Source organism: Stegodyphus dumicola, chromosome X1 (assembly GCF_044657685.1).
Source record: "Stegodyphus dumicola isolate Sdum_Otavi_A_Nest chromosome X1, ASM4465768v1".
In the NCBI taxonomy this organism is placed as follows: Eukaryota; Metazoa; Arthropoda; class Arachnida; order Araneae; family Eresidae; genus Stegodyphus; species Stegodyphus dumicola.
In genome coordinates, this window is record NC_140780.1 from 117,341,471 (window position 1) to 117,357,726 (window position 16,256).

A 16,256-nucleotide genomic window follows, 5' to 3' on the forward strand; every position below is an offset into this window, starting at 1 on the left:
ATCAGCATATTTAAATTATTGAATCTTGAAAAAAATTTTTAAAAAGGAAACATCAAAAATTAATCTTGAATAAATTGAAAATAAACTTTTAAAAGGTAAAGTTAAAAATGTGATCAATTATATATATATATGTAATAATAATATGAGCACAAGGAAAAACCGGAGCAGTGTACATGCGTGCTTAGAACCTATATTGAAAAAGAATTTTTATTACGTAGTATCTAAAGAACTTGGCAGTCGAGGCGATTTTAATTCCATTTTTATTTGCAATTGATATTTGGGGCCACAGTAACTTGGCACTACAGTCGTTCCTTTCCACAGAAGATTTACATTTTTGATATTGTTGAGATAGAAAGCAAGACAGCGAATTTACATTTTAGCAAAGTAGAGAGCAAAGCTGAAGTGCGTAGTTATGCAAAATGGAAGCACGCGAAGAGAAAAGTTTTGGTTTGCAATTTGGTGATTGGTCAAGAGGCATTTTCGTAAGATCGCATGATTAATTTGAAAGACGCAGTTTAGACTTAAGCTGTACTTTTAGGACAGATAAATGAAGTTTCAAAATGAAATAAAAAATAAAAGAGGTTATAGGGAATTAGAATTTAGAAGTTTGGTTTCATATTTTTTATCTTACACATTCCCCCCTTTCAAAAAGAAAAAGGTGAAGCGATAGAGAAGCCTTTTTGAGAGAGAAACATTAGAGTAGCAAAACATGAGATGGATAATTTTGAAACATACAAAATATAATATTAGCTTTTGAACAATAAATTATAATATGTAAAATTTTGAATTCAATAATAATTTTCAAAGTCCTATGGAGATTTGAGTCCAATCTATAAAAAGTTCTTGTTTCTGGAACATTCACATCACCATTTTGATACTCCAGGAAAGGATTTCCAAAACCTTTTGCATACCAGATTACACTTATAAAAATTTTATATACCTATAAATTATTACGAATGATCATAAATCTTAAAATTTACACCAATTTTCACATTTATAAGTAATACTTTATCATTTATAATAGCATGATTGAAATTATGGTTTTCACTTTTATTACTACATTTTACAATTTTGACATTTTACACAAACTGGAAGACCCCACAGCTTTCTTCTAGTACACACATCCAGCTATTTGGGGAAATCCACTTTAAACAAACTCATGTATTAAATTTTCATAAGTGGTTACTGAACTGCGCTACAACATTCCATTATATTAAAAAAGATCACACTCCATCATATGAAAAAATAAAAATTCTATATAATAAATAAAGTGGGAGCCTTCAAAATTTATATTATATTACATGATGAGTAAAAGAAACAATTATGCAGAGGTAAAACAAGCCTCTGTTTCTGAACCAGTACTCCCTCATACTTCATATTTAACATACAATTATTGATAATTATAACATTAACTTACCCTAATTCCAAACAAAGGGTAATATATTGTACTGTTAATTAAATTCTGATATAAATTTTAATACGATTATTCAATTTCTTAAAACTGGTATTTACATATTAATTTTAGCAATATTTAGCACTCTCCCATTTAATAATTATTTCATTTGTATTTCACAAACACATTCTAAAAATAATTATAAAATTCTTAAAATTCAAATTTTTAAACAATCTTAATTACAAAGAAATTTCGAAATTCGGCTAAAGTGTAGAATCACCCACTTATTTGGCGCGTTGTGTTCGGCGCTTTTTACGAGATTGATAAATGCGCCAAATGGTATCCAAGTCGATTTGCCGTTCTGGAAGGCGAATTTCAGAGCATTTTCTCGCGTGCCCAGTATGTATTTTGAATTGAGAATTTCTTGTGAGCGCGAAATTTGGAATGGTATTTACGTATTAACGCAACCAGGCCAAAATTCGCATAAATCGCCAAATTTGGCTATCTACTTACGGCAACCCTACGTGTTATACGTAGTTTACGTCGAAGAGTGCAATCAACATTTGGGTGTGAGAACCGGAAATTGGTTTGAAGGTAGCCGAATTTCATTTGTTACAGCGGTGCGCTTCATTTATTGTTGGTGTAAAGAGTTAACCTCAATTAAATTTTGTGCAGAAGAGATGGGAATTGCTGACAAAACTGTTATAGATTGTTAAAACCGTCATCATCTTGACTCATACCTTATCGAATTTATATGGCGCCAAGCTCAAGCTGTTAATGGCGAAGACGGTTTTCAATCAGTGCTAAAAGCAATAGCCAAAAATTTCCGCCGAAAAAATAATTCTGCAAGTTATTCAAATTCGAAACCGGAAGGGTTTAATTGCTATTTTATATTTTAAAACAAAATAATATAAAAAACTGTATTAAAAATTATCTGTAATTAATAAATGTACATTTTCTTTCTATTCATACTTTTTTACTCAAACTTACAAATCGCGCCAACCTGGTTGCGATAATACGTAAGTGCTGTTATTTACTGGTGCAGTTATTTTAAAGTGTAATTCGAGAACATTTCGAAAATTCGTTAATTTTTCTTTCTTCGGCTAAGCGGAGTGGATTACCTCTTTTCAGGTAAGTGAAAGTATTTTTATCTTTCAGTGTTTTACAATGATTTTTAGTTTTTAAAATTATGTTTTTGTAAGGACTGGATTTTCATATTTTAAAATTATGAATTATGTGAAAGTATTAATTTTTCAGGGTTTCGTAAGGATTTTATGTTTTTTAAACTTGCTGTTTTTGAAACGATTTAAGTTTTTAAAGTTATTAGGTTTTTTTTTAAAGGATTTCCAGTTTTAAAGATTTCCCACTTATTTTTTTTGGCGTTTACAAGAGTAAGAAGAATTGGATTTTTGTCAATTTTCTTTGATTTTTTAATGTGAAAATAGGTTGATGTGTACATGGATAAAGTCAAGACAGTGCGCAATGCCATTTTTGTGCAGTTCTGGGAAGTTTTTTTTTTTAAGTGAATATAGGTCGATGTGTACATGGATACCCAGTTTGTGCAATTCTTAAAAACGCGTCAAGCAGTGGGTTATTATGCACTTTTTATAGGTGAATGTATTTTAATTCTTCAGTTTTTTGTAACGATTTTAAGTTTTTGAAGCTTACTATGTTTTCTCAACCATGTTTGTTTTTTAAAATTATTAAGCTGTTTTTAAAGGATTTTAAGTTTTAAAAATTTTGCTTCAACTTTTATTTTGTATTTATTTGAAGTGTTCGTCATTGTAAATGTCGCGTCTTGCGTAGTGTCTTCTGGAGGGGTTGCAAATCCAGGGGACAAGACGCGAGAGCGTGCCAAGTTGGCGATTTTGAAAAAGGCGCCAAGCAGTGGGCGATTCTGCACTTTCACCCAAAATTCTTATGTTGTTAACAAAATAATTCCAAAATTTTTAACATTAATTCAAAAATTTTTGGCAAAACTTATAATTACTAATAACAGTAAAATTAAAAAATTTTCCCTCAATAAAATCTTGGAATACTTATCCATTTTGATTTGATATTTTCGTAACACAGGGCCACATTTTTTTTATATTCATCGAATTAAAATCATTTTGTAAGAAAACCCCACACTCTCAGATTTCAAAAATATAACCAATTATTGAGTAAGTTATTTATAATGATGCAGTTGGAGAAAAACTCAAAACTCTTTTTATTACGTAACATCAAAACACATTTTCGGAATATCGCCACTTAATTTTCTGGACAACTTTGAAGAATAAATTTAGAACCGAAGAAATTAATCACACTTCAATATCATTTTCGGCGACGCCGTTAAATCACTTTTATATAAACACACCATATTTCGATGTTACAGTGGCTTTGGCCTGATTGAGAATCCAGATGAATATTTTCCATTTTATCCATTCGTTAAACGATGTGAGATTAGATGACATAAATGTTCCATTGAGGTTAGTAACACCTGTACGACTAATTGTAATAATAGGCATACAGGGAAATTCTGTCTGCAGATGATTTGACGCTATATGCAATGTCTTTGACCCACTGTAGACGATGAAAGTTAACAGCGCATTAAATTAATCCACAGAGAGCTTTTCCCACACAGAATGATATCCTGTCGACTAAATAAATAACTGCGATATTCAGCAGTCGTGATAAAGCTTCCCTGTCCATGGTGCTGTTAAAAACCTACGCTACTGCTCCCATCTTCCTTTCTTCTATGACGCAGTAAATTTAAAGTAATCTTTTTTTAGTAACGAATAGAGTTTAGAACTTCTGAAATTTAATTAAAGCTATGGAATAAAGATGAAAAATTAAAAGCCAAATAATCTTGCCTCATCATTTGGATTTCGCCTTACCACTCTGCAAAAACAATGCTTGAACTTGCATTGTTTTTGCAATGTTTGATGATGCAAGCTTCATCACTACTGCCGAAATATCACATACATATGCATATATATATAAGGTATTATGGGTTTAATAATAAAGTTTAAATTATATATATCGAAGATATTTAGTAAAATGAAATTATTGAGACTGAGAGCAAAATATTAAGATTAGAATGCAATTCTTAACATGGAAGAATTTTAAATTTGTCATACATACAGCAATAAGACTACAAGCCTTTATTTATTTATGTTTCAATTTGTGAAGAAAAGCTCTTAAATTCAAACGCTGTAATTTTATCTAAGAAACTTTCAATGATATATTTTTTTAAGAAATAAGTGTGTGAAAGTATTTAAAAATCATATCGGTCTTCATTCTTTTTAAAATTTGAATTTGCATGAAATTTAGGTTTTATTAATTTACCTATGGGTTTATAAACGGATTTATGAAACGGCTACTGAATCAGAAAATGCAAAAATGCCCTTAAACTGTGATTGGCCTGTGATATAGTGTATGTGGGCTGTAAATCTGTTTCAAATTCGAAAGCAGTAAGTTCCCTCTTTCATTTTAGGCTAATTGAAAGTGGTTCTTGGGCTCGTTTCCCGGCAGAACTGTTTGGCTCCATGGGAATGTTTTCAGTTCATGTTTTGTATACGTATGTTACGAGTAATTCATATATTATTTCAGAGATCTATACAGCTACTAGCGTACGCTGATGTCATCGACATTATTCAAAGAAGTAAACAGACGATTTTGGAGACTTACTTCCCTAGAGTCTGCAGCCAGAGACATTTCACCAGAGACATTCATCAATGAATGTAAAAGAAAATTTATAGCAGTAACTAGTAGGGTACATGATTCCTTCCCACTGCAAATAAATCCTTATACTTTCGAAAGCGTTTCTCTGTTTACGTATCTCCGTACTATCATCTCTAATGATAAAAATTTTAAACTTGAAATTGACCATAGATTATTTAGAGCTAACAGATGTTATATTGGTTTTTAAAATTGTCTTTAAAATGAGGCCCAAACGCAAATTATGAAAGTATTTAAATTTACACATTTTTATTAAAAAAATAATTGTTTGAATTTGATTCATATGTAATCGATTCGTTGGCATTTATTTTAAAATAAAAATTTATATAAAAAAATCTTAGTATGTCATGATGTATTAACTGCAAAGTTACATTCAACTGAAAGAAAAATTTGAAAATGTTTCTTTATTGGAGTTTTATAAATATTACCCTTATAAATATCCTAATTTTCACATTCATGCTTTATTAATGTCTTCAGCTTTTGACAGTACCTATATTTGTGAAAAATTATTTTCAAGAATGAAGCATACGAAAACAAAAATAGAACAAAGTTTCAGTGACAAACATCTTGAAAATGTATTAAGAATTGCAACCTTGTCTATTGATTTCGATATCGATTTCATTAATTTGAATTTTTTCCATCTTTATGAAATCCAGACTAAATGAAACGAAACTTTGAAAAATTAATAATAAATATGTACCTATAAATATCTAATTCAAATTAAAAAAATTAATATTAAAAAGAAGTTAATTTATTTTATTAAAACAACAAAGAGCTAATTTTCAATTTGTTAAAAAATATTGTATATGTGTCTCCGCAAATTTTTTCCTTTCGATGCGGCCCTCAAATGGTCAAAGTTTAGATATCCATGGTTTAAAGGAATTGTTAATGTCTAAATTATTAAACTTAAAGATAGAAATAAATCTTTATACAACTCTTATTAGGCCTATCATATTGTATGGTAGTGAATGCTGGCCCTTAACAAAAACAGATGAAGAAAGACTTCTAATGTTTGAAAGAAAAGTACTTCAAAAAATATATGGTTTAGTTAGAGAAAATAACAGATGGAGAATTTTGTTTAACCATGAAATATATAGAAGATATATAAAAAACCTAATATTGTCTAAGTCATCAAATTTTATTATATCAGGTAGCTTGGACAAATGTAAATTTTATTATATCAGATATCTTTAGATGTGACAACTTGAACCCTGTTAAAAAGGGGACTTTTGCAAGTGTAGAGATAAGAGGAAGATCTAGCACAACAATGGATAGACTGTGTGGAGGCAGATCTCAAGATTTTAAAAATCAATCGCTGGTGGACCGTAGCGACTAATAGGATCCGTAGTAGGAAGCTTATTGAGACGGCCTTGGCATATGATAGGCTGTAGTGCAATTGAGGAAGAGGAATACGTATATTGCATGTATTAAAGACACAGTAATAAGGCTGAAAGGTTTCTGAAGACATCTTGTAGATCTTATTTAAACACCTAACAAGAGAATATCAACTCCTTAGCGCAGCAAGTCGGGGTTGCTCTTCCATTGCATTCTGCAGATGTTTAACTGGAACGGATACCCCTTCAATACCTGAAACTCTTGGATTTCAGAATATATTCTCGTATAATCTGAATAACGGAACGGGAAGCGCAATACTACTGGGGGAAAAAGATTTTCAGAGAGTAATAATTCATTGCCTTGAAAGGGCATATTCGCTTTGCACTGAAAGTGGTGGTCAAAGCGCACTCCATAGAGAGGCACACTAAATAATTCTTACCACAGCATTACCTAAAGTATTGCATTTGATCCACTGTCATTTTTTGTCGCCTTGCTCATTCTGATATCAACAGATACCAAATAAAACCGATTGCTGGTGTGTTTCAAGAGATTTAGAGATACAGGCGTACTTATTCAAAATTCAGTTTTGCTTTCTAATGTGCTTCGCCGTTGAAAGCTTGCCCGTTGTAGATTTGAATACAGCACCTACAGCAGGCAAACTTTCAACAGGTGCTTTTTTTCAGGTTAGCACAGTTCTTCACATGGTTACAATTTGCAGCAAGACAGACCTGCTTAAGGAAGAGTCTGAAGTATTGTATGAATTATGACACATTTCTTCCGTCAGCAACATTAAAATTCGTCAAGCTGTTAGCAATATCTTTTCCATTATCCTAGTAACAGATAGGATAGCCTTCACTTCAATTACGTCTTTCTTCGTTTTTTTTTCTCTCCCTTAGATTTTTCTGAAGGTGCAACCACTATTGACCTTGAACATCTTATACAAATTGACATTTCAGAAATGTTGTGACTTATTCGTTTGGGGATCATGATTTGGATTTTCTCACTGACTTGCGTCCTGCGTTTTTCATGTAAAGAAGTAGAACATCGCAGAATAGTAGAACTCAGAGGCAAATTTTATTTATATCACGTATTAAATTTAGCACGCGTAGTCGTTCGCTTACGTTTCCTGAATAGTAAGTAATCGTTGATGTAAAATGTGATAATTTATTTATTATAATAACGTTGCACGCTGCTGTTTCTTGGTGATCTTTTCGATAACTAAGTTGGATAAGCAAGAAGAAATTGACAATTTACTGTAATTGATAAAAGTTCGCAGAAAAACAAACAACTGTATGTAGCTATAGCAATTTATGAGGTGTGTGATCTTAAATGAATATAAAATTAAATTAACTTACCCCCAAAGGATGACACTTCAGATAATACAAATCAATTAATATTTATTATATCTTGACATCATTAAATTTTGAATCAGTACAATCATAAATTAAGTAAATATCGCCAGACAGAAGATTATCAGTCATGATCGTATAGTGGCCGAATAAATAGAAGAGTATCAGTCCTACCATTTTGAATCCTAACCTCTCGTACGAGATGTGCGTAATATTCCAATCAAAGTAGATCTCATTCCATCAACGTAAAGAAAAGTTTTGTGATAAAAAAAGTCAAATTTTGTAACGGCGGAAATTGAGTTAACTGGTTGTTTCAATATATTTTTGAAGAAGCACAAGGTGAACACTCATATCATCCGGAAAGTGGAGCACATGCACATGAAGTCCTTTCGAAGATTTTTAAATTGTACATCGTTAATTTACGGCAGTAGTTAGTATATAGATTTATTTGGTTGAATCTTCAGTACCAATTTCTTTATTAGGAGGAACACATTGCTCCACATCCAGCACTGAGATGGCAGTCTAAAAAAGGGACCAAAAAAAAAAAATAACAAAAATGGCACACGCGTCAAGCGGGGTGAGGACAGCCAGAAGAACGTACTACACCTTCGGACCCCAACAGCAGAAGGAAGAGAAACCGGTTGTAGCCGTCAATTTCGCCTTGTCATTCAACGGTCGAAGTGAACACACTTGAGGTTGAATAAATCAGGAGGCTTGCCTGCACAGTAGCTCAAGGAGAAAAGAGCAGGAAGGCAAATTTTCCTTCCCACGCGATAAATATTGAAGATCACCAGTACCTCTCAGTACTTTAATACTACGATTTAGATATTTTCTACTGAACTGAAATCGAACTGTTCAAATCGTTCCAAAGGCTTCCGAAATGCATTTTCAGGACACTTTCAGAATTTCGCCAAGTTGTCTAAGAAAATTTTAGCAAGACACGTAAGGAGAGTCTCTACATATATTTTGGCTTCTACTTGAAATATTTTCCCAATTTAAATGTTAACTCATTCAGATTTATAAGATCTGCAACTTTATTGTTTTAGAAATATACCTATTATTTATTATTTTATTTTAAAAACGCAGTGTGGCCACAAATTCGATTAAACAGAACTACGCGCTAGAACTATTGCATAAAATGTCGCAAATAAATAAAAATAATACATTATATTATAACAACTCACAAAAAACAAAATGCAGCCAGAAGAAGCCAAAAGATTAAGAAAAATTTATACAATTAAATACAACCGTGCGAGAATGCAGAACTTTGCGAATTGCTTTAGAATTTTCAAGTATACTTATTTTCAAACAAATACCCATACTTACATATTTTCCATTCAGAATGAATAAAGATTTATTTTAGTGCCTTAATTGAATTTCATTTAAAAATTAACAGACTTATTTAAGAAACAACACGATGCACAGGCATATCGTTGGAAAATTCCAAAGAACTTTCGAATTTAAAAAAAATTATGAAAATGACAAGCTTAAGCATAAACATAGATTATAACAAAAATTAAGATTAAATTTCAACCGTTGAACCAAAAGTTTTCTCAGCTTGCCGTTAAAAAATTTTATAATTGGTGGGCTCTACTACTGAGCAAATAGTGAATTTTGTTAATATGTATTAAAATGTAAATTATACAATATGATTAAAATTCTACTTGTTGGCCTGAGTAAAATACATTAATACATATTGAATGCTTAATGAATTATTTTGCCAATCTTTATTTCTTAAGAGTAACTCTGATGTTACACTAGATTTAAAATTTTGTCCACATTATGCTTTGGTGATTCTCTGGTTTCTCATTTTTAACACTAGACCTATGATGGGTGACTGGAGCCTTTCATGGCGCAAAACGTTACAATGCGTCAAATATGTGATCAATTCGTCTCATATTTCAAAGTGATAATGTAAAAATTGTAAAAGTATACTGATGAATATTTTTAGGATACAAGACAAAAACGCTTAACCACAGTCAATTTAAAAATAAAATCAAACATCGATTGATACTGGTTAATGAGGATATGAAAAATATATGCAACCTTCAAAAATAAATAAAATATAGGACTAGAACAGATTTCCCTAACTGAAACATATTTAAATTTTTTAAAACTACACGATATCAAATAATAAAATTTAATTTCTTTTAAAAAATTGAGCAAATGAAAAACTGATATCTTTTCCGATTAAATGGTCGAGAGATAAGTCTGAGCTTCGAACGAAATCTCTTAAAATATAAGTGTTCTATCAAAATGTGACTCACTGACAGAGAGGCATTAGAGACAAATGAACTTACTCTTCGCTTTTAAAAGGTACTTGTGAGCAGCAGGGGAGACGATTCTAAGACTTCCATCCTTCAGTTTCTATCGGTTTCCCAGTCTTCCTCTCTAGGTTTTACTCTTCTCAGCTTATAAAGGTTTGGTTTAGTTTAATGACAACGCACACTAGGACTATCTGCTTAAGGGAAGGGATTTCTTCGTGAAGGACGTTCTAAGGAAAACTGATTCACACGTCACACTTGGGGAAAAACACGAAAATGCCCATGCAGCCAGCCCGCTCGCCTTGGAATCGAACCCAGGTCGGAACTATCAGTGATCAGTGATTTTACTGCTTGACCGCTGGTGGGCCCTCAGCTTATAATGAAGCTGAACGTTCCAGACTCTCTGCCATTTATTGATTATATACTTCCTTATGATAGTGTTGATACCTTTTAAAGGGACTGACTGACTGGGGAATTCAACAGAAGACTTATCTGTTATATCTGCCAGCTTATAAACTTTTACCCCCCCCCCATGTAATAGAACCCAGCAATAAAGTTTTTGAGGACTACGCCTCCTTAAATTTAAGATTCAATTTTATGATTTTCCAGGCTACTGGATTCTGCATGTCAGAAAATATTTTTGAAACTTTTAAACCACTAAACGAGTCAGTATAAATTATAATTTTTCTGTTACATAGTTTAGAAATGAAGGAAAGAGCGTAACATATAAATTAATTCAGAGATCAGGGCTGATCAAACGTCATGCAAAAGTATACCCTCCATGTAAAACATAGTTCAAACTGACAAACAGAATATTTTCTTGGGAGTGCATAATTTAAAACTCGGTTACAGAAACTAGTGAATTGACCTTATTTAGAGAAATAACCGAGAAGTAAGCTGAATGATATTAACACTAAAGCTAGCGACCAACAAAATAATGGATCTTCCTTCTTTATTGGAATAGATGTACATTAATAATCAGTAATTTTAGAATTAACTCTTATACTTCCTTATAACTGGCGTTCAATTTCAGAATATCGGTTTGTTAAATGATTTTTTTTTTTTTGTAGGACCTTTTAAAGGAAACTTGCTAGTATTCTTGTTATACCAGCACGTTGAAATGAGTTAGTTGAGGAATGAAGAAATATGCTATCCGATGTTCTAATACATAATGATTCAATGAATGAAATTTTAAGTTTCTGCTGATTTGGAAACACAATTGGACGTGTTATTACTTCAGTGTTAATGCAGATGCAATGTTATTAACGCTTAAGAAGTAAAAAGTAGGGCTAACTTCTATTAAAGTAGAACTGAAGAAGATAGAAAGGATATTTAACTTAAAAAAAGAATATAATTAAGTTATCACATCAGTAAACGATTGATTAAGACCACTGTACACTGGTTCTAAAGACAGGCATAGTGGAAGACAGTAGTTAAACAGATGGTGAGCTTACTGAACGCTTGCAGCTTTTCCAAAAAACAATCAGACTTCACCTGCACCGAATAGGTAAGGCATACAAGTTGAGCAATTCGGTTCCCCATATACTGTCGAAAGCCAACAAGGAACGAGAGACAGCCTGTTTGCTCTTGCTGTCTCGGCATCGCAGCACACCCATGTTTGGTAGAGTGCTCATGCATGACGAAAAGTGGGTCTAGTATTAACACTGTCAAGCATACTAGATATTAGTCTTAACACCACACCTTGTGTCTCACACTTCAAGACCAACTCTTCACCCACGCAAGATCATATTGTGTGTCTGGGAACAAGTCATGTATTACGAGATACTACTACCAGGATAAATTATTACTGTGAACCTGTAATATCAGCAGTTGCAACGGGTGCAACATACCAGACAGCAGAAGGAGCCAGTGTTAGTTAATCGCAAAGGTGTGCTCTACTTCCACGACAAAGCAAGACCATACAAGGAAGGACGGTCAGGTTTACCAGACAGTAATTTGTTTGGTAAACACTGTACCATCCACTATGCTCGCAGGACCTAGCACCCACAGATTACCACTTATTCTATTCGATCGACCACTATTTCAGTGCAAAATTCTTCAACAATTAGGCAGACCTGCGGCACCCCTTTTGCCGTCGTCATTGAGAGCGTGGGCAGCAATGGTGGAAGGTGATTATCATAGGTCAGCGTAGGACAGCATGGTTCCTCTGGAAGGAAGGGATACAAGGTAGTGAGATTCATCGGCGCATGGTGTCGATGTCCGGGAACAAAGCACTCTTATCCCGTTGGTCGGCCAAGTTCAGCAGTGGAAGTGGAGACCCCAGCCAAAGGTGTTAGCGCAGGACGCCAAACAACATACAGCAGCGCGTACAGCAGCAAATGTGGCAGCCGTGTCGTATTTGATCATGGTGAACAGGTTCATAACGTTCAACAAGATGCATGTAGAGACAGGGGGCTTGCGCAAGGAACATTGCAGGCGAATGTGCATGATGATTTGGAGATGACAAATGTAAAGACCTCGGACTACTCCTTGCTTGACTAGATGAAGGATGCAGTCAGGGGTCAACATGTTGAATTTTCTGCCGAATTGCATGCAATTGTTTATAGGTGGTGCACCAACACGCCCACAGACTGGCTTACCAAAGACCTTCCAGCCAGATGGCAGAAGTGTATTGACATGGGCGGGGATTATTTTTAACTGATGTACTATCAGTTTTTTGTTAATAAATTGTATTCCGCTCTGTGCAGCATTTGTGTCATTCATTTCTGTACTACCTAAATAACTTCAATGGGCTTCAGTTAGCGTATTTGCGTAGACCAATCAACTACTCTTTTATATGGTGAATTTTATACGATATGAGTGTTACACGAAGCTCGCAAGTTTCTATACGAAAAAAATCATCGTAAAAGGTTGAAAAAACATTATCAAAAACGCAGATTGTAATAAAGCACACTGAAATCAACAAGAAATCTTTTCTTGACAAGACTTGAGTTTGCATACTGATAGTATAGAATTATACTAGTACAATGTACATATTGTGACCAATCTGAAATTTTATGTTACACGAGGTTTTAGATACCGTACGAATACCGTATTTATAGAACGGTTGGCACTAGATTTATCCCAGATTCATCTCGGGAATAAAATTTTATTACATAAAACAATGCCGAATTGCCTACCTGTTTTGTGTAAGGATTTTTGAACAAAATCTTTTATTGTCAGGTGACTGCCGATGGTTTTGGACCTCTTGACAGGTAGTAGTCGTCCAGATAAAATATATAACCTGAGTTTAAAACTTTCATATTTTTCTAAATTAAAATTATTTTGTGTTCAGTTTAATTAGTTCGAATTTCTATAATGAAACATAATTTGGATTGGAAATGCCACTTGTTACAAAAGTTTTTCATTTTTTCTCTTATGTTCAATCTCTCTATCAATGTCTACAATTACATAATTTTTTACGGGTATCTCCTGAGATAATTTCGTGTATCCGTATTCCGTGTCATGGGTTGAGAAACGCAGATTTAGAGTATTTTCATCTCCAATGTACGAGACCTAACAAATATAATATTGCCAGTTTTCAGGATTGATTAAGTGAAAACAATTTAAAAAGATCAGAATACTCATTATGTTCATTAGCAATCAAAGAACGCGTTTTCGTATGTTTCCTAAAAAATAAAAAATTTCCTTCTTGGAATTATAAATGATATTTTATTGGCATTAACTGTAAACGGAGTACTTTACTTTTTCATTTTGGTAATAGTTTCTTTTAATTTGCTCCTTTATTAAATACTAAATGTTTGATTAATTTTATCTATCACCCTATCAGTTTTGCCGTAAAAGAGTACAGTGCAGCCTTGTCGTAATGTGGATGAGTGAAAAAAATTAAAGTTTAAGGTATAATCCCTTAGACTGCGCCCACATTAGAAATTCTAAGGTTTAATTATTGTACTGTCCTAGGGTTTGTAGGGTGCTACTGCATCTAGAAGCTAGTGTAAAAGTCTGCAGACGCTGCTAGACTGTTAGCGAGTTATCTGAGAGTCTGAAGCAAATCGTAAAGTCTAAAGAAGGTTAAAATAACCTCTTTATTTAAGTTTTAAATGAACAGAAAGGTGCAGCTTGTGATAAAGCGAACCTCCATCTCTTACGAGTATTTAAACTAACATAATAGAAAGCTAAATTTCAGATGGAAGTAATGTAGTCTGAGAGAGCTGACGACAGTAAGTAACAGCAAGATGCGGCTGCCAGAAACTCTAAAATAAACATTCTTAACCCTAAGTTTAAATGCACATAAAACTAATTTGCATTCTGATGAAAACTACTGAAGCGAAAAGTTGTAATAAAGATTTAAATCACACTAATTGGTTAATTAACATAAAATACTTGTACTTTATAGGTTATTAAGCCCTAAATTAAAATTTTTGCATAATGCACATTACTAAGGAAGTGAAATGTTCTCCGATAAATGTATTGAATATTTGCATAAAACGAAGGCATTATACACTAATGCATTTAATGTTATACTTATATAAAAAATAAATTTATGTATTTCCAATAATTCATATAAACAAAAAGCAACAATCAAAACAGAATATGATTATATCAATGTAAGGGTGTGTAAATCAGTTACTTTATGCATGTTTGTAATAGAATTATTTTTATAGAAATATTTCCGAAAATTTCAGATATTTATGCTTTTCTGTAAAATCAAACTTTTGATGGCGAATAATTATTGCATAATTCCAATTCAGTCCATCATTTTGAACTTGAAATGTTTTTTCAGCATGTCATTTTGAAGGTGCAGTTTTTCATCTATATTCTAACACTTTTTCTCTCTTTTTGCATACTCGATTTCGTAATATTGTAAAGCTGGTAATTACACCGATGAATGCTAAACGCAGTAGAGAACTTTTTCCAGAAAAGCGAGTTCCTGGAGCTAGTTTGAACAGCAGATTTCTAACCCCAGTAGTTTTGTGACGATGGAGAAAAATATCCGGAAAAGTCGCTGTGATGCATGTATTGCAGTTGTTTGTCATTCCTTTGAACAATGTTTGTAAAATGTCAAACATAATTTCTTGTAAATATTCGTGAATAAAAAGTTTGTTTAAATTATTGGACTATTTGCTCTTCATTATATATATTATTCATTCATTACTATATTATTCTTTCATTCATTATATTCTTCTTCATTATATGTATTATTATTATATTATTCATTCATTATTATATTATTCTTTCATTCATTATATTATTCATTCATTATTATATTATTCTTTTATTCATTATATTATTCTTGATTATATATATTATTCATATATTATTATTATATTATTCATTCAATATATTCTTCGTACTTAACTTTATTTCCGCGTTGACATGTCTTTTATCACTCACTGTATTATGAAATTATTATTATTATTATTATTATTATTATTTTGCAATGTCTTATCAACCCTTAAAAGTTGCGATCATTAGTTCTGCTACCCTTGTATATGTAATAGTTTGTGACATTGGAGAGCACATAGAAATATCTAGGCATGGTTCCGAATTCTGGTATTTAGCAAAATTAGGGGAAAACCAATTACTTAACCACATTGTTATTATTATTATTATTAGTAGTAGTAGTATTGAAGGACTGAATGAGAACTGGCTCATATTTACTTTGCTAATGTGAGAACTGGCTCATATTTACTGTGCTACCTGCAAGTATGTTTTTGCAACCTGCAAGTATGTTTTTGCAAGTACAAAAACATACTTGCAGGCAGTTATCTTCGATTTATGTTTGAATCCGAATCAATTATCAGTCCACTCAGTCACAGGCCACTCTGGTATGCATCAATTCACTTTCATAGTAACCGAGTTTATGAACAAGCCCACCACCAATATTTTCGGCGCCGTGTTGTTCACGGCAGTTCATGTCCCTTTTTAATTAAACCATTCAAAGTGAATTATTCATTATAATTCACTTTGAATCATTCATTATATTCATTATAATTCAAAGGGAAATGTACGTTTATTTAGCTGTTGCTTGTGACAGCAACTTAACTGGCTTCCTCGGCGGCCGCTCATACACCAGGAAGACGACTATGTTTGTTCGCAGTTTCAGATCTGGCATTTTCTGTTTTTTCGGCGATAAGTGAAACTAGGCACGCCCTGCAAATTAAACATTTTAACAGCTCAAAGCTGAATATGCTTTTAATTTTATGTCGTTTGTGGGAATAATTCAGCTGGTGC

General features: G+C 32.7%; 1 long non-coding RNA gene across 1 annotated transcript; it reads left to right on the forward strand.

Annotated features, from left to right (window-relative positions):
• The first annotated feature begins 26 nt into the window (after positions 1–26).
• On the forward strand, positions 27–15,139 carry LOC146993251 (uncharacterized). Its single transcript, XR_015038801.1, has 2 exons — positions 27–2,524; positions 14,892–15,139. It is a non-coding gene; the product is annotated as an uncharacterized LOC146993251 (long non-coding RNA).
• The last annotated feature ends 1,117 nt before the right edge of the window (positions 15,140–16,256 follow it).